At 37.9% G+C, this 26,219-nt stretch overlaps 2 pseudogenes; both read left to right on the forward strand.

Annotated features, from left to right (window-relative positions):
* LOC147003533 (sulfotransferase 2A1-like) overlaps positions 1-26,219 on the forward strand; it is a 61,988-nt pseudogene that overhangs the window by 14,046 nt on the left and 21,723 nt on the right.
* LOC147003534 (histone acetyltransferase KAT6B-like) lies at positions 4,524-14,463 on the forward strand (annotated as a pseudogene).

Here is a 26,219-nt window from a genome sequence, read left to right on the forward strand (position 1 = left end):
TAATAAAGGATGTAAATAACTCCCTTACAAGAAATACAGGAGAACACATGTAAGCACCTTGAAGCCGTTAATGAGGAAACACAAAAATCCCTTAAAGAATTATCAGGAAAACATAATGATACAGCCAAATGAAAGTAACAAAACCATCCAGAATCTAAAAATGGAACAAGAAACAATAAAGAAATCAGAAAGGGAGACAACCCTGAAGTTCAAAAACCTAGGGAAAAAAATCAAGAGTCATCACCAAGAGAATACAAGAGATAGAAGAGAGAATCTCAGGTGCAGCAGATACTATAGAAAACATTGACATGACAGTGAAAGAAAATACAAAATGCAAAAAAGCTCCTAATCCAAAACATCCAGGAAATACAGGACACAATGAGAAGACCAAGCCTAAGGAATATATGTATAGAAGAGAGTGAAGATTCACAAATTAAAGGTCCAGTTAATATCTTAAACAAAATTATATAAGAAAACTTCCCTAACCTAAAGTAAGAGATGCCCATGAACATACAAGAAACCTACAGAATTCAAAATAGACTGGACTAGAAAAGAAATATCTCCCTCCCATCACATAATAATCAAAACAGCAAATGCACTAAACAAAAAATTTTAAAAGCATTAATGAAAAAAGGTCAAGAAACATATCAAGCAGGCCTATCAGAATTACACCACACTTCTCACCAAAGACTATGAAAGCTAGAAAATCCTAGGCAGATGTCATACAGACCATAAGAAAACACAAATGCCATAGACAGAGAAAACAAGATATTCCATGACAAAATCAAATTTATACAATATCTTTCCATAAATCAAGCCCTACAAATGATAACAGAAAACACCAATACAAGGAGTGAAACTACACCCTCAAAGAAGCAAGAAAGCAATGTTTCAACAAACACACACAAACATAATTCCACCTCTAACAACAAAAATAACAGGAAGTAACAATCACTTTTCATTAATATCTCTTAATTTGAAAATTAATATTACCAACATATCCTAATTGATTGAAATTAAAAAATATAAATAAGAAATTTGTAAGCTTAAATCCAGTGGCCTCTCTAGTTTGGTAATTGGAGAAATAGGTCTAAAATTATACAATCCATATAAACTTTCTGCTTGTTTGTACATGACTGTATCTTTCCATGTGCTTCTCCTATCTGAATCTCTCTATTAGCACGGTTGTTTGTGTTTTTTTTTTTTTTTTTTTTTTTTTACTACACTATGATTTTCAGAACAGGTTACATATTTCAAAATTATTTATGCAGCCAAAAGAAATAGACAACTAATTTGAAAGATGGCTTATAGGAGAACAGCAAAGATTGAGACGAAATGCTTTGCTTGAATACTTATAATTATTGTATCCATTTTTAAGAAAAGGGTCGTATAAGTTCTTATTCTGAGATGTATGCTTTTCAAAATCATCACAGCAAAGGAACCAGTATCATAACCTCACAGTATATCTGTGCCACCCTCCAAGCAGAACCATTCTACATTGAAACCGTTCATGAATGACTTCATCGATAGACCATCTTAATACACACACCATTACTTAAATGAGTGTAACCTGCTCCTTGTGGGCTAAGAATGAAGACAATCACTCAAGTCAAATAGCTTTGACCATAGCAGGAAATCTGTATCGAAAAATCATGCCTACAATTCATTCCTTAGCACAACTGAATTTTCAACTCTTAGCTTAGCTAATATGGAGGTATAACCTTTCGTTATGTGAGGAACATTGAAGTACAGCCTTATTACAAAGACCTCCAATGTCCAAAAATTGTTCTTATTGTGGGTTTGCACCACAGTATGAACAATATCTTGTTCATTTAAAAAAAGACTAGCAGTGATGTTATTTTTTACTTTTTTATGATATGTGTTCTTTATTTAAATTTCCAATGTTTCCTAGTTTCCCCTCTGAAAATCCCCTATCCCTTCACCCTGCCTACAAGATATCCCACAAACTCTCATTCCTGGTGCTGAAATTCCCCTATACTGGGGCATAGAGTCTTCACAGGACCAAGGGTCTCTCCTCCCATTGATGACTGACTAGGCCATCCTGTGCTACACATACATCTAGAGACACAAGTTCCATAATGTGTTTTCTTTGATTGGGGGTTTAGTTCCAAGGAGCTCTGGGGGTACTGGTTAGTTCATATTGATGTTGCTTCGATGGGGCTTCACCCCTTCAGCTCCTTGGGTACTTTCTCTAGCTCCTGTATTGTGGACTTTGTGCTCCATCCAATGGATGATTATGAGCATCCACTTCAGTATTTGCCAGGCTCTAACAGAGCCTCACAAGAGACAGCTATATCAGGCTCCTGTCAGCCAGCTCTTGTTTGTATCTGCCTCATGTCTGGGTTTGGTGGTTGTTTATAGGATGGATCCCCGTGTTGGAGAGTCTCTGGATGGTCATTTCTTCAGGCTCTACTATGAACTTTGTTTCTGTAACTCCTTTAATGGGTAATTGGTTCCACTTTCAAAAAAGGATTCTGAGATTCTGGGCTAATATCCACTTACCAGTGAGTGCATAACATGTGTGTTCTTTTGTGATTGGGTTACATGATATCCTCCTGATCGATCCATTTGTCTAGAAATTTCATGAAGTCATTGTTTTTAATAGCTGCATAGCACTCCATTCTGTGACTGTACCATATTTTCTGTATCCATTCCTCTGTTAAAGGCCATCTAGGGTCTTTTCAGCTTCTGGCTATTATAAACAAGGCTGCTATGAACATAGTGGAGCATGTGTCCTTACTACATGTTGGAGCATCTTCTGGATATATGCTCAGGAGTGGTATTGCAGGATCTTCGGGTAGTACTAAGTCCAATTTTCTGAGGAACTGCCAAACTGATTTCCAAAGTGGTTATACCAGCTTGTAATCCCACCAGCAATGGAGGAGTGTTCCTCTTTCTCCACATCATCTCCAGCATCTGCCACCACCTGAGTTTTTGATCATAGCTATTCTGACTGGTGTGAGGTGGAATCATGGGGTTGTTTTGACTCGTATATATTTCCCTGATTATTAAAGACATTGAACATTTTTCAGTTGTTTCTCAGCCATTTAGTACTCCTCAGTTGAGAATTCTTTGTTTAGCTTTGTACACCATTTTTAAATGAGGTTGCATAGTTTTCTGGAGTCCAACTTCTTGTATTCTTTATATTTATTGGATATTAGTCCCGTTTCCCCTTTAGGATTGATAAAGATCTTTTCCTCTCTCTTGGTTGTTTTGGTCTTATTTTCAGTGTCCTTTGCATTTTATGAGGTCCCAATTCTCTATTCTTGACAAGCGATTGGTGTTCTGTTCAGGAATCTTTCCCCTGTGCCCATATCTTCGAGGCTCTCCACCACTTCCTCCTCTGTAAGTTTCAGTGTCTCTGGTTTTATGTGGAGTTCTTTGATCCACTTAGACTTCAGCCTGCTATATCTATCTCCTGAGAGGCTCTGCCATGCCTGACAAATACAGAGGCAGATGCTTGCAGCCAACCATTGGAAGGAACACTGGGTTCCCAATGGAGTAGCTTGATCAAAGAATGAAGTAGCTAAAGGGGTTTAATATTCCACAGGAAGAACAACAATATCTACCAACCAGATCCCCAGAGCTCCCAGGGCCTAAACCATCAACCAAAGTGTACACATGGAGGGACTCATAGCTCCAGCCACATATGCAGCAGAGGATGCCCTTGTTGGGCATTAGTGGGAGGAGAGGCCCTTTGTCCAGTGAAGGCTCAATGCCCTAGTGTTCAATGGCACTGTGGGGAGGTAGGGGTGGGTGTGTGGGAGAACAACTTTATAAACCAGTGTGAGAGGGGATGGTATAAGGGGATTTCCGGGGAGGGGGAGGTTACCAGGAAAGGTGATGACTTTTGAAAGGTAAGTAAAGAAAATATCTAATAAAAAGAAAGACAAAAGGAAATATTCCAGAATAAATATATCACAGTTTGCTTGCTTGAAAGAGATGTCCCCTCTATATTTCAGGCATTTGAATATGTAATGCCAAAGTGGTGAATATTTTGTGAGGATTATGAGCTGTGAACTTGCTTGAGGAAATATGTCACTGGAGGTGAGATTTAAAGTTTCAAAACTGGCACCGTTTTGAGTGATCTCTCTCCCTCCGGCTTATGGATTCACATGTGAGATGTAAATTGCTGCTCCAATACTCTGTCTACTTGGATGGTGTCATACTTCTAACCATAGTAATGATGATATACCCTTGTCTCTCTAGATCCATAAGCCCCAAACAAGTATTCCTTCTATAGGTTGCCCTGTTCATTGTGTTTTGTCACAGCAGTAGAAAACAAATTAATACAAGAAAGAGGTGACATAAGTTTTAACATGGTGAGGCAGACACTAGGCAGTGGAAAGTAGTCTCCTTCTCTAAGGCTAGGAGACTTAGTGTTACAAAAAATTGTCATTCCTCCAAAAACAATGTACAGATCCAACACAATCCCAGTCAAAATTTCAATGTCATTATCCACAGAATAAAAAAAAAAACTTGAATTCATACAGAATGGTAAGATGTTCATTCCTACATGGTACATTATACAACCACCTCTCATGCTCAGAGATTATTGCAGAGGAGATGTTGGAATTAATGTAGGAGCTGAAGGTAAAGAGAGAAGTGTTATAAAATGCTGGCTTGTGAGCATGTCAGAGTAAATGCAGCAAGTAATATCATCTGAAGCTGCTTGCAATGGGTCTGCACAAGACTGGCATTCATCAATAATTAGTCATAGGTTGGGGAGGAGACTCATGGAACATCACTAATCCCTGCTGAAGTGCCAGATACTGAGGGATTCTGGGTCATAGGAAGCCACTGTCTTCAGTTGTATACCAACTGAGGTTCCTACTAGGTTTCAATGGGTAGTTCAACTCCACAGTTTCACAGAAAATCCTATTCATGGTCATACTAATGGGTCATGAATAAAGAGATATGAGTGTTTTAAAAAAGAACTATAGGGAATGGAGGTTAATAAAGAGAGAGTGAGATTGGAGAGCGTGAATGCTATCAATAATTAGAATGTAATTTATACATGTATGAAATTTCCAAAAAACAAATTCAGTAATATATTCATATGAAAGCAAATAAAAACAATCACTCACATAATCAAACTGATTTTGGAAAAAACAGTACCTTATTTCAAGTTATACTACAGAGATATTAATTAAAGACAGCATTGGACTGTTACAAAAACAGGCATAGAGATTAATGGAGTAGAAAAAGAAGACAATATGTTAATACAACTGATGGCTCTTTATGTTTGGCAAAATAAAAAAAAATACATTTAAGAAAGACAAGTTCTCAAGTAAATGGTGCTTTGGTAACTGGATTGCTCTATGTAGAAGAGTGAGTTTATTTCTTCCTTTTCATTTTATTTTTTATTAGATATTTTCTTCATTTACATTTCAAATGCTATCCCATTTCCTACATTTCTCTGAAAGTCCCTTATACCCTACCCCTTCCTGCTCCCCAACCCACCCACTCCTGCTTTCCTGGCCCTGGCATTCCCCTGTACTGGGGCATATAATCCCTCATCCCTCAAACATATAAACAGTGACACACATAGTCAGACCAACAGACACAGCCTGACAGACACACACCAATATCAAGTGGATCAAGAACCTCAACAGAAGACTCAAATCTATGAAACTGCTAAAGGAAAAGGTACAGGTAAGTACTAGCTAAATAGGACTCATCCCACTCAGACAACAGGGCAAATAATGGACAAGTAGGACCTTACTCAAAGAAAAGAATTCCATTAACCAGTATAACTCATTTGTCATGTGAAGATGCAGGCTACAGAATGGATGAAAACCTGTGCAATCTACATGTTCATGGTCTGTGGTTGTCTAGAGTCTAAAAGATTTTTAAAAATTCAAAATCCAGGAAAAAAAACTGAGCAAAACCTGTATCATGGAACCTAATAGTGCTACCAAAACAAGAAAAACAATTCCTCATCTCCAATTTTTTAACCATTCAGCATTATTAGCCATCATGGAAATGCAAATAAAATCTACTTTGTGAGCTCATCTTACTCCAGTCAGAATGGACATTGTTAAAAGACAAAATATTTATGAAGCCTTGGGAAAATAAAAGAAAGCATAAATATAAAGGGATGAGAAAGGATTTGTTGCAGGTAATTTGAAAAAGTGTTGAAAGAGAATGCATGGCTAATTATTGTTTTAGTTCTAAGTCTGTTAACACAGTTTTGCTTTTGGTAGGGGCAGTAAATTGAGGTGATGTTGAAATTGTAATATTTAATGTGAAGGTTCAAATATTCTTTTATGCCAATTCTTTTTTATTGGATATTATCTATATTTACATTTCAAAATGTTATCTCTTTCATAGTTTCCCCTCTAAAACTCCCCTATCCCCTTGAACCTCCCCTACTCCCCAACCCACCCACTCCTATTCCAGTTCCTGGCATTCCCCTATACCGGGGCATAGAACCTTCACATGACCATGGGCCTGCTTCTCCTCCCATTGATGATTGACTAGGCTATCCTCTGCTAAATAAACATCTAGAGCCACAAGTTCTACCATTTGTTTTCTTTGATTGGGGGTTTAGTTCCAAGGAGCTCTGGGGGTACTGGTTAGTTCATATTGATGTTCCTCTTATGGGGCTTCAAACCCCTTAAGATTCTTGGATACTTTCTCTAGTTCCTTCATTAGGGATCTTGTGCTCCATCCAATGGCTGATTGTGAGCATCCAATTCTGTATTTTCCAGGAACTGGAAAAACCCCTCAGGAGACAACTACATCATGCTTCTGACAGCAAGCTCTTGTTGGCATCTAACACAGTGTCTGGGTTTGGTGGTTGTTTATGGGATGGATCCCCAAGTGGGGCAGTCTCTAGATTGTTGTTCCTTCAGGCTCTGTTCTGAACTTTGCCTCTGTAACTTCTTCCATGGGTATATTGTTCACCTTCTAAGAAGGATTCTAAACTTATGGGTAATATCCACTTATCAGTGAGTGCATATCATGTGTGTTCCTTTGTGATTGGGATACCTCACTTAGGATGACATCCTCTGGATCCATCCATTTATCTAAGAATTTTATAAATTCATTTCTTTAATACTGCATAGTACTCCATTCTGTAAATGTACCACATTTTCTGTACCTATTCCTCTGTTTGAAGTTTCTGTATAATAACCTTAAAATGCTTAAAAATTTTATAAGAACTTATTTTTAAAAGTAAATAGAAAATGTGGGGAAAGAGAAACACTGGTGGTAGTTCACACTTGTACCATCACTATTGAAATCACTATGGAGTTCACTCTGAAAGCTAAAAACATATTTTCATGTAACCCATCTGTCCAATATTAAGTACATACCCATACTACTTAGATGTATACTACTATATATCTAGGTATATATTGCCATGCAATTAGGTATATAATACTGCAGACTTAGAAGCACACCTAAGTGCACACTACTATATACTTAGATATATAATACTACATCCTTAGGTATATGCTATTGTGTAGTTAGGTATATATTCCTACATACGTAGATATATACTACTAATAGGTAGTTGAACATCTGTGCTCATTTCAACTCTACCCAACCAGTATAGCCAGGTTCAGCCTATGTGCCCATCAACTGAAAAACAGATAATGAAATTGTGATGTGTGTACACTACAGAATGAAATTTCATTCAGGTATAAAAATAACACTTGAGTTTCTTTGGAAAGTAGATACAATTGGAAAATATACTTAATGAGGTAACCTAGGCACAGATAGACAAATAGTATTTGTTGTTAGTCATAAGAGTATCCTACATAACTTCTTATTGTGTTTAAATCAAAGTGCATATAAAGGACAGAAATCAGCAAGGAGACATTAGAAGAACAAGAAAGAGACATTCCCAAATACTTTAATATGAGAGTGAAGGAATGAATATAAGAGTGGGGTGGTATATGCAAAGATAGGGTTGTAAGATGAAGGATATAATTAATCAAAACAAGAATATATGAAAATGCCTTATGGAAACTCACATGTTTGGAAGCTCATTAATATACTAGTCAAGATACCTTATACAGGTAGAAAAAACTGCCTGTAGAAGTCATAGCTTGTTAAATGAAAGCTCCATTGCTGGTGTTGGAAGACATCCCTCCCTAGGAGTTTTTGCCTGGAAAATGCCCGAGGATTCAAATAATATGAGCAATTGTCACTGTTGTCAGCTGCCCATCAAAAAGTAGTTGGTAAGACACTATTGCTACAGACATCCTTATGTGCTTGTCATGGGACATGAAGGAAGAATGCTGGGAGTCAGCTGCACTGTGCCTTCCTGCTGAATAGCCCTCACAGTGTCAGTCAGGATGTTATTAGGAGATTGTCATTAACACTTACTCAGCTGTGGACACTGTCATCTATACTTCAACCATCTTCACAACATATGCTTAATAATAGCTATTGTGTTCTGGGGTTAAACAGTCCTTTTTTTTTATTTTCATTGAGAAGATTTCACATCATGTTTATTCAACATGGTTAAATATCCACATTTTGGAGGGAATAGATCATAGTGTTGAAGCTGTCATTGTTATTCTGGTAAATATATATGATGTGAACATCAACTTGTCTTCTAAATAACCATGATTTTCTGCTAACATATCTCTACCATCACCTTGATGTAAAAATGCTTCTTGTAATAGGCAATGGTAATTTCAGACTAGCCAAAACTCAAAACTAGCCAAAGTGCTGAGAATAAGTACCCTTTTAGTGCTCACCATAAATGAGACATCTATAGCCCATAGTATAAATTTAGGAAACATCACGGAAGAAGGTATGATATAAGAACCTAAAGATGGGATAGAATGATGTGGAACATTGATTTGTAGATATGATTTGGCCACAGCACTCTTGGACTCATATTATCTGTGATTACTGCTCAAAACTTCCAAAAGGTGATCCCTTCAATATCCTATCAAGGAGAGAGGAGGTGCTCACAAACCCCTTACCCATTTCTTGAGGATTTATAGGCAATTATTAGTAGATAGGGGCAGGGCTCATGAGATTGTCCTCTTTCCAGCCTCTATATCATGTTAGTGGCTTCTGATGGAGGGAGGTTATTTTTTAAGTAGATTAGCTATTGATAAGGTACCCATGTTAATAAAAATGACTCCTTTCCTTTATTCCAGTAACAAACACACACACACACATGCACACACAGACACACACAGACACACACACACACACACACACACACACTAAGAAAAGGAATATGAAAGTAGAAAGGAGAGGTAGTAAAACTTCTTGAGTTCCTTATATATATTGGATATTAGCCCCCATCTGCTTTAGGATTGGTGCAGATCTTTTCCCAATTTATTGGTTGCCTTTTGGCTTTATTGAGAGTGTCCTCTGCCTTACAGAAGCTTTGCAATTTTATGAGGCCAAATATGTTAATTCTTGATAATACAGCACAATCCATTGGTGTTCTGTTCAAGAATCTTTTCCCTGTGCCCATATCTTCAAGGCTCATCCCCAATTTCTCCTCTATAAATTTCAGTGTCTCTGGTTTTATGTGGAGCTCATTGATCCACTTAAACTTAAGCTTTGTACAATGAGACAAGAATGGGTCAATTAGCATTATTCTACATGCTAACCACCAGTTGAGCCAACACCATTTTTTGTAGATGCTGTTTCCTTTCCACTTGATGTTTTTGCTCTCTTGTCAAAGATCAAGTGACCATAGTTGTGTGGGTTCATCTCTGAGACTTCAATTCTGTTCCATTGATCTACCTCTCTATCACTGTACCAGTACCATGCAGTTTTTAATCACAGTTGCTTTGTAGTAAAGATGAAGTCAGGGATTGTGATTCCACAAGAGGTTTTTTTTATTATTGAGAATAGTATTGGCTAACCTAGAATTTTTGTTATTCCAGATGAATTTGAAAATTGCCCTTTCTAACTGGGTGAAGAATTGAGTTGGAATTTTGATGGGGATTGCATTTAACCTGTAGATTGCTTTTGGCAAGATAGCCATTTTCACTATATTAAGCGTGCCAATCCATGAGCATGGGAAATGATTCCATCTTCTGTGATTTTCATTGATTTCTTTCTTCAGAGACTTGAAGTTCTTATCCTACAGATCTTTCACTTCTTTAGATAAAATCACACCAAGGTATTTTATACTATTTCTGACTATTTTGAAGGGTGTTATTTCCCTAATTTTTTTCTCAGCCTGTTTATCCTTTGTCTAGAGAGAGACCACTGATTTGTTTGAGTTAATTTCATGTCCAGTTACTGCACTGAAGTTGTTTATCAGGTTTAAGAGTTCTCTGGTGGAATTTTTAGGGTCATTTATATATACTATCATATCATCTACAAATAGTGATATTTTGACACCTTCTTTTCCATTTATATTCCTTTGATCTCCATTTGTTGTCTAATTGCTCTAGATAGACTTCAAGTACTATATTGAACAGGTAGGGAAAGAGTGGGCAGCATTGCTTAATACCTGATTTTAGTGGGATTGCTTACAGTTTCTCAACATTTAGTTTGATTGTGGCTACTGGTTTGCTGTATATTGCTTTTAGTATGTTAAGGTATGGGCCTTGAATTCCTGATCTTTCCAAGACTTATCATTAAGGGGTTTTAGACTTTGTCAAATGTTTTCTGAGCATTCAATTAGATGATCATATTTTTTTTAATTTTTTTATATAGGGGATTATGTTGACAGATTTCTGTATATTGAACCATCCTTGCATCCCTGGGATGAAGCCTACTTGATCATGAAGGATGATGGTTATGATGTTTTCTTGGATTCGGTTTGCTAGAATTTTATTAATTTTGCATGGATATTCATAAGGGAAATTGGTCTAAAGTTCTCTTTCTTTGTTGGGACTTTATTTGGTTTGGGTATCAAAGTAATTCTGGCTTTATAGAATTTACTGGGTAGAGTACCTTCTGTTTCTATTTTGTGGCATAATTTGAGGAGAGTTGGAATTAGGTCTTCTTTAAAGTTCTGATAGAACTCTGCACTAAACCCATCTGGTCCTGGGCTTTTGTTTTTGTTTGGGAGACTATTAATGACTGCTTCTATTTCTTTAGGAGAAATGGGATTGTTTAGGTCATTAATCTGAACCTGATTTAACTTTGGTACCTGGCATCTGTCTAGGAAATTGTCCATTTCATCCAGGTTTTCCAGTTTTGTTGAGTATAGACTTTTGTTGTAGGATCTGAGGATTTTTTGGATTGCCTCAGATTCTGTTGTTATATCTCCCTTTTCATTTCTGATTTTGTTAATTAGGATACTTTCCCTGTGCCAATTAATTAGTCTAGCTAAGGGTTTATGTATCCTGTTGATTTTCTCAAAGAACCAGCTCTTGATTTGGATAATTCTTTGTATAGTTCTTTTTGTTTCCACTTGGTTGATTTCAGCCATAAGTTTGATTATTTCCTTCCACTCACTCCTCTTGGGTGATTTTGCTTCCTTTATTTCTATAGCTTTTAGGTATGCAGTTGAGCTGCTAGTGTATGCTCATTTCAGCTTCTTTTTGGAGAAACTCAGAGCTATGACTTTTCCTTGTAGGACTGCTTTCAATGTGTCCTATAAGTTTGGGTATGTTGTGGCTTCATTTTCATTAAAATCTAAATAGTCTTTAATTTCTTCCGTTATTTCTCCCTTGACCAAGTTATCATCCCATAGAGTGTTCTTCAGCTTCCATGTGTATGTGGGTTTTCTATTATTTATGTTGATATTGAAGATCAGCCTTAGTCCATGGAGATCTGATAGAGTGTGTGGAATTCATTCTATATTTTTTGTATCTGCTTAGGCCTGTTTTGTGACTGATTATATGGTCAATTTTGGAGAAGGTAGCATGACATGTTGAAAAGAAGGTATATCCTTTTATTTTTGGATGAAGTGTGTATAGATAGCAGTTAAATCCATTTGTTTCATAACTTATGTTAATTTCACTGTGTATATGTTTAGTTTCTGTTTTCAGGAACTGTCCTTTGATGAGAGTGGGGTGTTGAAGTGTCCCACTATTATTGTGAAAGGTATAATGTGTGCTTTGAGTTTTAGCGAAGTTTCTTTAATGAATGTGGATGCCCTTACATTTGGAACATAGATGTTTATAATTTAGAGTTCATCTTGTAAATTTTACGTTTGATGAATAAGAAGTGTCCCTCCTTATCTTTTTTGAGAACTTTAGTTTGAAAGTCCATTTTGAGTTGAAGGTGAGGAATTCTCACTTCTTCCTGCACCATGCTTACATAAATACTTCCATATTCCTGCCTTGATGATAATGGACTGAACCTCTGAACCTGTGATACAGCCCCAATTAACTGCTCTTCTTATAGGAGTTGCCTTAGTCATGGTTTCTGTTCACAGCAGTAAAATCCTAACTAAGAAACCCTGTGCTGATCCCATTCCAATATGTTGCTTCTGTTTGAGGACTAAAGAGTCAAATTGTGAAAAGAAACCAGAAGAACTTGTTTCTTGTGCTGATTGTGGCAACAGTGGATACCCATCCTGTCTGAAGTTTTGTCCTGAATTAACCACAAATGTTAAGGCCTTGAGGTGGCAGTGCATTGAGTGCGGGACATGCAGCACATGTCAAGTCCAGGGCACAAATGCAGATAATATGCTCTTTTTGTTATTCCTGTGATAGAGGATACCATATGGAGTGTTGTGACCCACCACTTTCCAGAATGACAAAAGGTCTGTAACCAGTGATGAAGTATCCATGAGTGCATTCACAGGAATGGGGTCACCTGATACTGAAATTAAAATAAGCATCAAAAAAGAAAGTACAGATGTAAGTCTGATGGGAAACAAGGATATCCCGACTGAAGAGGATCTGGAAATTTTTAAGCAGGCCCAGGACTGTCTTGGGGGAAAATAGAGTGTGAAAGTGGAGTGGAAGACTGTGGTCACTACCCCTCAGTAATAGAGTTCAGAAAATATGAAACCCAAACCTTGTACTCCTTGCCTTACCCACTGGAATATGCAAGATTACCAAAGTTTTACCTGTGTAAATTCTGTCTTAAATATATGAAGAGTGAAAATATTTTGCTACGACACTCAAAGAAGTGTGGATGGTTTTGTTCTCCAGCAAATGAGATTTACTGAACGAAAGACCATTCAGTATTTGAGGTTGATGGGAATATGAGTAATATGTATTGCCAAAACCTTTGCTTGTTAGCCAAGCAATTCCTGGACCACATTGTATTATGTTGTTGAGCCATTCCTTGTTAATGTCCTTACAAAAAATGATGAAAAAGGCTGTCATGTGGTTGGATACTTCTCCAAGGAAAATCTCTGCCAACAGAAGTATAATGTGGCCTGCATAATAATCATGCCCCAGCACCAAAGGCAAGGATTTAGACGCTTTCTCGTTGATTTCAGCTATTTGCTTTCTTGAAGAGAAGGCCAAGCAGGGTCTCCCGAAAAGCCACTCTCTGACCTGGGCTGGCTCTCCTACCTGGCCTACTAGAAAAGTGTCATCTTGGAATACCTCTACCACCACCACGAGACGCACATCAGCATCAAGGTCATTAGCAGAGCCACAGGTATGTGCCCACATGTCATTGCCACCACTATGCAGCACCTCCATATGATTGATGGACAGATGGCAGGTTTGTCATCATTAGAAGGGAAAAGTTGATATTGAGCCACATGGAAAAGCTGAAGAACTGTTCCCGACCAAATGTACTTGATCCAGAGAATCTAAGATGGAGTCCAATTTTAATTTCTAATGCTGTGGTTTCTGTGGAAGAGGAGACTGAACGACTAATGGATAAGCCAGCTTCTGGGAGAAGAAGAGAAACAGATCCTGTTGTCTAGAGATACCAGTAGGCAATCATCTGCAAAAGTACAATAAAAAGAGTAAATACCTGCATTCTCCAGAGAGGCGACCAGTGGCCGGGGAGAGAGGACAGTTGTTAGAGTTGTCCAAAGAGAGCAGTGAGGAAGAGGAAGAGGAGATAGAAGATGACAAGGAAGAGGAAGAAGATGAGTAAGAGGAGGAGAGCATTCAGACAGCTCCTGCACGGTTGACTAAGCCATAGTTAGTTTCCATTAAAAGAAAGAGGACTTTTGTAGTAAAGAAGAAAAGAGGTCATAAATGCAGGAGGATCAACAGCAGTGTAACCACTGAGACCATTTCCAAGAGGACAGAAGTGCTAAATGAGCCCTTTGACAACTCAGATGAGGAGAGACAAATGCTGCAGCTGGACCCTACCTGTGGGATCCCAGTGGAGGAGGGGGACAGGAAGCCAGTTCTGAGGAAAGCATTCCAACATCAGCCAGGGAAGAAAAGACAGACAGAGGAAGACGAAGGAAAAGACAATCATTTCTTCAAAAACACTGAGCTTTGTAGAAAAGATGTAGATAATGATGCAGAACACTTGCAAGAAGGCAGCAAAGACAATCCTGAGCCTCTAAAGTGCAGACAAGTGTGGCCAAAAGGAGAGAAGCAAGGGCTCTCCAAGTGGAAGAAAAGCAAGTAGAGGAAGATGGGGTTCAAGCTGAATCTGTATGAGCAGAATAGGAGGAGGAGGAAATTGGAAAAAATACTTTTTTAATTTCTCCATCAGTTATGATAAGTAGCAATGCTAGATATACTACTCTGACATGTAAATGGTTAACTCTTTAGAACTTGAAATACTGATTTCCAGACTTCCTTCCCTTTAGAATTGTTAATGAGTCTCTTTTTCTGAGATGCCTTCCTTTATATTTGGCTTAGCAGATCTCTCACTGATTTTTATTTACTTTCTTTGTTTACACAGTCATGAACAAGAAGAGAGTAAATGTATAGGCCATGGCTTTTTGGACTTCATTTAGATTTTTCCTCCATTTATACTTCTCATGAACCCACTAAGTAAGGAATGGTGCTGCCCACAATATACATTATCCTTCTATATCATCAATTAACAATTAGGACAAAGTTTAAATGCATACACACATGCCAATGGTATCTACATTATTTCTCATTAAGTCTGTCTTCTGGGGTATTTATAGATTGAATCCAGTTTCCTATTTCTTTTTTCCTTTAATGATATTTTCTTTATTATTATCTGGGTTGTATGTGTGCATAGTGTCTGTGTGGATACACACATGTCACAGAACATCAGTGATGACTTGAGGGCAACTTTGTGAAGTCAATTATTTCCTTCTATTTATTCAGGTTACAGAAAATGAGATCTCCTCATAAGGCTTATATGATAGACACTTTTATACCTTGAGCCATAAAACAATCCCTTCATTCCCCTTTGTAAATCTATTCATTTCATTCAAAATTTTGAATTTGTGTTAATTTCTACTTTTACTTGTTCAATAAAGTTGCTCATATCTTTCTTTTAAAAGTGATACCATTAAGAGCTGGAGAGAAGGCTCAGTGATCTATAGTACTGGCTGCATTTTTAGAGGAGTAGAGTCTGGTTCCCCACACTCACACCCCTGTGTAGGTCATGATTTTCTATAACTCCAGATTCAGAGTAACTGACATCCTCCTCTCTCCTTTGCAAATATAACCACACAGACATGCAATCTCACAAACATCGCATAGGCATATACAAAACTAAAAAATAAAATAAATCTTTATTAATGACTTCATTAACTTCAACTTTCTAGGGCTTACTATTCTCTCTGAATCCCCATGTATACAGTTCTAAATTGAGGTATTCTTTTCATTGATCTTCCAACAGGCTACAAAATTAATGTTCTTTGAGTAAACTCAGTTTATCTGTGATCATTGTATAAAATGTCTTTAAATATATCTTTTAACTGTTTGATAACTCCATACATTGTGTTTTTATCACATTCATTCCCTTTCCTGATTCCTCCTGTATACTGCTCTAATTCCATAAGCACCCAACTTTGTATATTATCATTTTAAGATTTAGGTTTTTTATGTCTAGGTGCCTTTTATCTGCATGTGTGTATGTAAATCAAAATGAGAGCATTTCTCATAGTGGCCAGGAGTATAAATTGTCTTCTAGAACTGAAGTTACAGAAGATAGTGAGTTACCATGTTGGTACTGGGAACTGAACCAACATCTTCTGTGGGAGCAGCAAGTGTTCCAAAATCCTGCGCCATCTCTCCAGTCCTATTGCTTTTTAAAACCATCCATTCCAATTAATTCTGCCTATACATTTTTGGGTGTATGAATATTCACTGTAGTTGAATAAACACTCATAAATAAACTGACTTTCTTCAGGAAGTTATCAATCACTAGTAGTTCCTCATACTTGGCACATCATGACCAACCTCTTGCTCCATGCAGGGACTCTGTCTGGCTTAAGCTTACACAGGTCTTGCACATACTGTCACAACTGCTGGGTTCATGTGTCCAACTGCAGTGAAGTGCTCAGAAAACACTGTTTTAGTGAAGTCATCCACCACCTCTGCCTCTATAATATTGCACATCCACATCCAAAATGATCCCTGAACATTGGAGCTAAAGGTTTAATATAGAAGCCAATTTTAGTGCTTACTACTCCCTTACAAACACACACAAGGTCTCTCCCTTACAAACACACACACACACACACAGACACACACACACAAACAAAAACACACACACACACAAAGGTGCCTTATCCCCTTTACTAATTTTGTTGATGTGATTATTAATGATGTCATATAGCTTTGATTCATACATCTATTAGATTTCTGCCAGTAGGTTGCTGTATTGATGGAAATCTTTCTTTCCAACACCATATAAAATACTGTTCTCCCATCTCTGTTATCAAATATTTCTGTTGACTTCATACACCTCAGCAGGAGGCTGGTACTTACAGAAATCACCTCTGGATTGCTGTATTGGTGTGATAGATTTCCCCCAGCACACACCTCTGTCCTTGCACCTTGGCAGTAGAATATCTCATGGCATCAATGGTAAATCTGTGTGGTAATGAGTTTGGTAATGAACTTGATTTTATCAGTTCTCTATTTGTGTATTAACCTCAAACATCATGTTTAATGCTATAAATACAGACTACTTACATTTTTCTTAGTGAAGCTTTCTGCTGCTGCTTTCAGAAAATGAAGACAGTCAAGCAGACCCTGTGTTAGTGCTTTGTAATTGACACTCTACTTCTCCCTGCACACAGTCAGATATGGATCATGGTTTGAGCATATCTGTGGCTGGCTGTCCATGAGAGAATGGGACAACTTCTTGGTACTATACTATGAAGACATGAAAAAGGTGAGCTTACAGTTATCACTCAGTTACGAACAAGAACCTATTATTGAGGAACATTACTGAGAACTGTGATTGGTTTGTTTGTTTTGACTTTTATAAAAATTATCACCTGAAAGAAGTGAACTTTATTTTATTTATTTATTTATTTATTTATTTATTTATTTATTTATCATGTATTTTTGCTCCTGTTTTATTTTCTTTTAAATGTCACAGTTGAAATTTTGGAATTGTATATTTTTATTAAGCTAATAAAAATATATTTTAAAATATGCAACTCAGTATTAGCATTTTTTACTTTATTTTCCTAATTTTTTATAATTAAAGAATTAATTTATTTTTTACACTCCATATTTTATTCCGCCTTCCCATCCATCATCCTACGCTTCCAACATCCCATACCTCCTATCCACTGCATGTTTCTCCATGCCCACGCAACCTGACCGGAAAATACCCTAGGGCCTCCAGTCTCTTGAGAGTTAAGTGCATCATCTCTGAATGAACACAAGCCTGGAAGTCCTCTACTGTATGAGTGTTGGGGGCCTTATATCAGCTGGTTTATGCTTCTTTCTTTGTGGTCCAGTGTTTGAGATATCTCAGGGGCCCAGATTAATTGAGACTGCTGGTCCTCCTAAGGGTAGCCCTACTCCTCAGCTTCTTTCAGCTGTCCCTAATTCAACAACAGGGGACAGCTGCTTCTGTCCATTGGTGGGTGCAAATATCTTCATCTTACTCTTTCAGTTGCTTGTTGGTTCTTCTGGAGTGAGGTCATGCTAAGCCCCTTTTTGTGAGCACTCAATAGCCTCAATAATAGTGTCAGGCCTTGGGAACTCCACTTGAGTTGGAGCCCACTTTGGGTCTGTTGCTGGACCTTCTTTTCCTCAGGTTCCTCTCCATTTCCATCGGTAATTCTGTCATAAGGGAGCAATTATGGGTTATAGTTATGACTGTGGGATGGGCCCACTCTCCCTCATTTGATGCTCTGTCTTACTGATGGAGGTAGGCTCTATGAGTTCCCTCTCACTAATGACTGGCATTATCATCTAAGTTCCTTCCCTTTGAGTCCTAAGAGGCTCTCAACTCCCAAGTCTCCAGTGAATTCTGCAGGGTCCCCCCAATCTCCTAGTTTCAGCGGATGCCTGTTTCCATTCTTTCTGCTGGCCATCAGAGTTTCAGTCCTTTCTCTTTACCCAATACCAGATCAGAAACCCTGTTCCACCTCACTCCCCCATTCCATTTCCCTCTGAGATTTCTCCTCCCTTCCCAGTTGTGAATGCTTTCTTCCCCCTCCCAAGTGGGACTGAGGCATCCTCACTTGGGCACTTCAATTTGTTGGCCTCTTTGAGTTCTGTGAACTGTATCTTTGGTACCTGTATGGTTTATTTATTTTTTATTTTTTTGGTTATCATCCACTTATTAGTGAACATTAACATTTTTGAACGAATCAAAAAATTTACAGTAATTTATTGTAGTTAAATGCCTCTTGAATTTGTATGATATCTTTGGAAGTTAAGAGTAATATACACTCAGTCACTTATTGAAATATATTTGGAACTTTAAACATGATAGAAGTAGAAAAAAATCTGTAATGAAATCCTCTATGAAAGGAAATTGTGACAAGTTCCTGATTAGACAGAAACAGATCCATCGCCAAGAGAAAATACACAGTGTACCTGTGGCTTCATAGAATGAATTAGTGTTCCTTCTCTTTCTATGTTGTGGAATAATTTGAAGAGTACTTGCATTAGGTCTTCCTTGAAAGTCTGATAGAATTCTCCACTAAACCCTTCTGGTCCTGGGCTTTTTTTGGCTGGCAGAATTTTATTGACTGCTTCTAATTCTTTAGGGGTTATGGGACTGTTTACATGGTTTAACTGATCCTGTTATAACTTTGGGATCTGGTATCTGTCTAGAAAATTGTCCATTTCATCTAGATTTTCCAGTTTTGTTGCATATAAGCTTTTTTAGTAAGATCTGATGTTTTTTTTTTTTTTTTAAATTTCCTCAATTTCTGTTATATCTCCCTTTTCATTTCTGATCTTCTTAATTTGGATAATGTCTCTTTGCCCTCTGATTAGTCTGGCTAGAGGCCTATCTTAATCTTGTTAATTTTCTCAAAGAATCAGCTCCTGGTTTTGTTGATTCTTTATATAGTTCTTTTTGTTTCCACTTGGTTGATTTCAGCCCTGAGTTTGATTATTTCCTGTTGTCTACTCCTCTTGTGTTTATTTGTTCCTTTTTGTTCTAGAGATTTTAGATATGCTGTCAAGCATCTAGAGTAAACTTTCTCCAGTTTCTTTTTGGAGGCACTCAGAGCTAGGAGTTTTCCTCTTAGGACTGCTTTCATTGAGTCTTATAAATTTAGGTATGATGTGATTTCATTTTTATTAAATTCTAAAATTTCTTTCATTTCTTTCTTTATTTCTTCCTTGACCAAGTTATCATTGAGTAGAGTGTTGTTCAACTTTCATGTGTATGTGTGCTTTCCTTTCTTTTTTTTTTTTTTCTTGGTATTGAATTCCAGCCTTAATCCATGGTGATCTGATAGGATATATGGGAATTTTTTCTATCTTGTATCTGTTGAGTCCTGTTTTGTGACCAATTATATATGGTCAGTTTTAGAGAAGATATCATGAGATCCTGAGATGAAGGCATATTATTTTGCTTTAGGAAGAAATGTTCTGTAAATACCTGTTAGATCCATTTAGTTCATAACTTCTATTAGTTTCACTGTGTCTCTGTTTAGTTCCTGTTTTTGTGATCTGTCCATTGCTGAGAGTGGGGTGTTGAAGTCTCCCGCTATCATTGTGTGGGATGCAATATATGTTTTGGGCTTTGCAAAGTTTCTTTTATGAATGTGGCTGCCCTTCCATTTGGAGCATAGATGTTCAGAATTGAGAGTTCATCTTGATAGACTTTTTTCCTTTGACCATTATGAAGTTTCCTTCCTTATTTTTTTGATAACTTTTGGTTGATATTTGGTTTTATCCAATATTAGAATGGCTACTCTAGCTTGTTTCTTAGGATAATCTGCTTGGAAATTTGTTTCCAACATTTTATTCTGAGGTAGTGTCTATCTGTGTCGCTGAGGTGTGTTTTCTGTATGCAACAAAGTGCTGGGTCCTGTTTGCATATTTAGTCTATTAGTCTATATCATTTATTGGGAATTAAGTCCATTGATGTTAAAAGATATTAAGGATAAGTGTTGAACGATTACTTTCTGGCTTTTTCTAGGGTGAAGTTTCCCTCCTTCTGTGTGTGTTTTCCATCTATGATTCCTTGTATAGCTGGATTTGTGGAAAGATTTGTGTAAATTTGGCCTTGTCATAGAATATCTTGTTTTATCCATATATAGTAATTGAGAATTTTGCTGAGTATAGTAGCCAGTGCTGGGATTTGTGTTTTCTTAGGGTCTGTAGGAGATCTCTGCAGGATCTTCTAGCTTTCATATTTTCTGGTGAGAAATCTTGTGCAATTCTGATAGGCATCCCGTTATAAGTTACTTGACTTTTTCCTTAATGCTTTTAATATTCTTTCATTGTTTAGTTCATTTGGTGTTTTGATTATTATGGGACTGGAAAAATTTCATTTCTGGTCCAGTCTATTTGGATTTCTGTAGGCTTCCTGTATGTTCATGGGCATCTATTCAGAGGACAGAACTTTAATTATGAAAATGCTTCCATAATATCAGGCTGTAGGCAAATCTGCAAGGCACTTTCTTAGTCATTGATTGAAGATGGAGAGCCCAGCCTCTTGTGAGAGTTGCCCTCTTTTAGTTCTTTTAGAAAACTGGTTGCCTGAGTAAGGTAACCCACTCACAAAAGAACACACACGGCATGTCCTCACTGATACCTGCATATTAGCCCTGAAGTACTGAATACCCAAGACACAAATCACAGACAATATGAAGCACAAGAAGAAGAAAGACCAAAGTATGGATGCTTCAGTCCTTCCTAGAAGGGGGATCAAAACACTCATGGGAAGTGATACATAGACAAAGTTTGGAGCAGAATCCAGTGACTGTCCCATCCAGTGACTGAATTCCTCCAATGGTGAAAAATGCTGTGTAAGTGTAAGCCAAATGATGTGTGATAAAGTGTAAATTATAACATTGAAGTGAGACAAGTCAAACCAAAAAAAGTAAAAGAATCTTATTGAAAGCATGAGGATCAGAAACACACTCCTTTACTCCCTCAGGATTCTCATGAAAACACTTAATTTTTGGCAATGTTATAGAGGTGGTGTATGTGGGAAAGAACCATCCAAGGTCTGTCCATGCTGCTTCAGTCTCCAAGAGTTCATATCTCTTGGTGCACTCAATTTTCTCTTTCTTTTACAGTGTTACAGCTTCTTCTTCTGCTGCTGCGACTGTTGCTTCTTCTTCTTCTTCTTCTTCTTCTTCTTCTTCTTCTTCTTCTTCTTCTTCTTCTTCTTCTTCTTCTTCCTCCCCCTCTCCCTCTCCCCCTCCCCCCCTCCCCTCCCCTTTCATTCTTATACTTATTCTGGGTTCTCTGAGATCTGGAAAGAGGGATTTGATGGAGATATCCATTTATGATGTATCACTCTCTATAATGTATGGCTGTAAGATCCTATATTTGTCTCCATCTACTACAAGAGGAAGTTTCACTAATAATGTGTAAAGAAGGCACTGTTATATGCATATATCAGAATATCATTAGGACTCATTTTGAGAGTATTTTTTTCTTTTTCCATTTTAAGAACATTATTTGGTCTCAGGTCCTTGGTCACCAAACAGTTTAGCATATGAGCTCCATCTCATGCAATAGGACCTAAGTCAAATCAGTTCTTTTTTCCTTATTCCTATAACTTTTGAGCCACTAGTTATCTAACTTGTCTCAAAAGTAGTAAGTACCCACTATAGATAGAAACATTTGTGTCTAGTATTGTGTATATATTTCTCCTTGTGGAGCATGCACAGTGCCTTTCTATATTAAGACACTAGGATGTGAGAGTGAAGGTTCTCTGTAGGGACAATCTTGACATTTTCACATTCAGTATTTTGTATTGGTGTAGTCTATAGCAATATGGGGCTTGCTGTCAATCTATAGAGGGCAATTTATACTCCTAGTAAAAGTGTGGTGGTTTTGTTTTTGTTTTTGTTTTTGTTTTTTGAGAGGAAGTCCCATGGGGTCCATTTGACCAACAACTCAATTAATTGTGACCCAATTCTAGTAATGGAATTTTTCATTCTTTTTCCTTCCTGACATGACATGGGCATTATTTGGGGATTTCCCTTTGATTTACCTTCACATGTGCATAGATTTTAGGAAGTTTCCACTGTACTGGGTTTCAATACCTTTCTCAAACAACTCTTAATTTTACCTGTCTCTCCCTGTACTCCCTTCCACAACCCCCTTTCCTTTGCCCTTTCCTACTTGATTATCCCCCTCCTAGCCCTTGCACATCCTTTTATAATTTGTTCTGTACACTTAATGGTTTGATTATTATGTGCTCAGCAGACTTTCTTACCTGGTATGATCTACTTTCTTCACAGTATTTTTTTCTATGATTTTCTTAAAAATATTTTCTGTTTCTTTAACATGGGTTTCCTTTTCTTCTTGTATTCCTATTGTTCATAGATCTGGTCTTTTCATAGTAGTGACCTAGATTTTCTGGATATTATGTGCCAGTAGTATTTTATATTTAATAAGTTCTTTAATATATTTATTTCTTCTATCATATCTTCAATAACTGAAGGTCTCAGTATATTGTACTTGTTAGTGAAAATTGCCACTAAGATACCTGTTTGAGTTCCTAAAATTTTCATTTTGAGACTTCCTTCAATTTGGATTTTTTGAATTGATTCTATTTCTACTCTGGTGTAAATCAGTTTAATACAATACTTTCCACGATTTCTTTGTGGTTCCATAGAATTCTTTAAAAGATATATTCATTTCCTTTTAAAAGACCACTATCATATTCATACAAGTTGTTTAAAGGATTTTTTTCTTGTGCATCAGCTATGGTAAAATATTCAGGACCTGCTGTGTTATGATTGCTGGAGCCTAGTGAAGATATATTGCCCTGGTTGTTATTGATTGTATTTTTATACTGGCATTTAGGCATACTAGATTAGGAAGATAATAATTCTAGGGGCTGATATATGGTCTTGTCATTATTGTATGGGAGTTTTGTTATCTGGCTTCTGTTTAACTTTGGTTATTATGAGTTTGAGGTGGCCCTACATACCCTACAGGAACTATATTGGGCTACCAGGTAAGATGAGTTTATGGGTTGGGAGATCTGAGAGTTAGGAATGGGATGGGTTGGCCATGGCAGAGGGACTTCTAAAGAGGGAGGAAAGCAGGGTGTTCCACTAGAATCTGCTTAGACAATCTCCAGGGAAGAGAGCCATATGTTGAGAAGAGACCACAGCAGGAAGTTTGGTAAACAGGATTGGTAAACAGGAGGGGATGAGACTTAGGGATTGAATTTGAAGAATGGAGGGAGAGATGAAGATCTGAAGGTGTAACCTAATTGCTTCCTTTGTCGTAATGTTCTGTGGCTTCCTTAGTGTGCACTCTGGAGTTGGGGCATAGCAATTCACCCCCCAAAGTTTGGTGTTCTGCTGCAGAGAAGTATGAGTCTGGGTGGTTGGACTATGAGACAAGTAGGGGAAACTAAAAATCTATCTGCTAAAAGCCTACCTCTTTCCCTGGCCAGAGTAGTTTGTGAGTTCCCGAATGATTTGAGGGAGCAATTTAAGAAGGGAGAGACCTTTGGATCCACTAGAAAGGGAAATGATGCCAAAAACTTTCTGCTGCATAGCTAAGGATGAGAATTGGAGGCCAGGCATGGTGGAGCATACCTTTAATGTCAGCACTTCGGAGGCAGGGGCAGGCAAATTCCTGAATTTGAGGCCAGCCTGGTCTACAGAGTGAGTTCAAAGGCAGCCAGGGCTACACAGATTAACCCTGTCTTGAGAGAAAAAAAAACAAAACAAAACATGAACAACAACAAAAAAAAAAGATGCAAATTGGGCATGGGATCTAGAAAAATAGGGAGAAAGCCGAAGATCTGTTGTCAGCCAACCTACTTCCCTCAAGAGATGGAGAAAAATATATATTTAAAAAAGTAAAAGTGCAACCAGACAAAAATTGAAAGTTGAAACTATTCAAAAATAAATTTGACCTCATAGTGTTATCTCTCAGGAAGCAGGAGGGAGGAACCTGGGAGGGAAAGTGTATGGGGGGACTGGGACGGAGAGGTGAACCTGATACAGTATTGGGTGAAGGAAAAGGACTGAAACTCTGATGCCCAGCAGAATGAATGGAAACAGGCATCCTCTGAAAATAGGAGGTTGGGAGCGACGCTCCAGAATGCAGAATGGTTAGTTCATACTGTTGTTCCACATAGAGGGTTGCAGATCCTTTTAGCTCCTTGGGTAATTTCTCTAGCTCCTCCACTGGGGGCCCTGTGATCCATCAAAGAACTGACTGTGAGCATCCACTTCTGTGTTTGCTAGGCCACGGTATATTCTCACAAGAGATATCTATATCAGGGTCCTTTCAGCAAAATCTTGCTAGTGTGTGTAATGGTGTCAGTGTTTGGGGTTGATAATAGTATGGATCCCTGGGTCTGGCAGTCTCTAGATGGTCCATCCTTTCATCTTAGCTCCAATCTTTGTCTCTGTAACTCCTTTCATGGGTGTTTTGTTCCCAATTCTAAGAAGGAGCAAAGTGTCTACACTTTCATCTTCATTCTTCTTGAGTTTAATATGTTTTGCAAATTATATCTTGTATCTTGGGTATCCTAAGTTTCTGGGCTAATATCCCCTTATCAGTGATTACATATCATGCGACTTCTTTTTTTTTAATTTTTAATATTTTTTATTACATATTTTCCTCAATTACATTTCCAATGCTATACCAAAAGTCCCCCATACCGCCCCCCACTTCCCTACCCACCCATTCCCATTCTTTTAGCATTCCCCTATATTGGGGCATATAAAGTTTGCAAGTCCAATGGGCCTCTCTTTCCAGTGATGGCCGACTAGGCCATCTTTCGATACATATGCAGCTAGAGACAAGAGCTCCGGGGTACTGGTTAGTTCATCATGGTGTTCCAAATATAAGGTTGCAGATCCCTTTAACTCCTTGGGTACTTTCTCTAGCTTCTCCATTGGGAGCCCTGTGATACATCCAATAGCTGACTGTGAGCATCCACTCCTGTGTTTGCTAGGCCCCAGCATAGTCTCACAAGAGACAGCTATATTTGGGTCCTTTCAGCAAAATCTTGCTAGTGTATGAAACGGTGTCAGCGTTTGGAAGCTGATTGTGGGATGGATCCCTGGATATGGCAGTCTCTAGATGGTCCATCCTTTCATCACAGCTTGAAACTTTGTCTCTGAAACTCCTTCCATGGGTGTTTTGTTCCCAATTCTAAGACGGGGCATATTGTCCACACTTTGGTCTTCATTCTTTTTGAGATTCATGCGTTTAGCAAATTGTATCTTATATCTTTGGTATCCTAAGTTTTGGGCTAATATCCACTTATCAGTGAATACATATTGTATGAGTTCCTTTGTGATTGTGTTACCTCACTCAAGATGATGCCCTCCAGGTCCATCCATTTGGCTAGGAATTTCATAAATTCATTCTTTTTAATAGCTGAGTAGTACTCCATTGTGTAAATGTACCATGATTTCTGTATCCATTCCTATGTTGAGGGGCATCTGGGTTCTTTCCAGCTTCTGGCTATTATAAATAGGGCTGCTTTGAACATAGTGGAGCATGTGTCCTTCTTACTGGTTGGGACATCTTCTGGATATATGCCCCGGAAAGGTATTGCTGGATCCTCCTGTAGTACTATGTCCAATTTTCTGAGGAACCGCCAGACTGATTTCCAGAATGGTTGTACAAGCTTGCAATCCCACCAACAATGGAGGAGTGTTCCTCTTTGTCCACATCCTAGCCAGCATCTGCTGTCACCTGAATTTTTGATCTTAGCCATTCTGACTGGTGTGAGGTGGAATCTCAGGGTTGTTTTGATTTGCATTTCCCTGATGATTAAGGATGTTGAACATTTGTTTCAGGTGCTTC

Source organism: Mus caroli, unplaced genomic scaffold (assembly GCF_978045245.1).
Source record: "Mus caroli unplaced genomic scaffold, Mus_caroli_1 scaffold_8, whole genome shotgun sequence".
In the NCBI taxonomy this organism is placed as follows: Eukaryota; Metazoa; Chordata; class Mammalia; order Rodentia; family Muridae; genus Mus; species Mus caroli.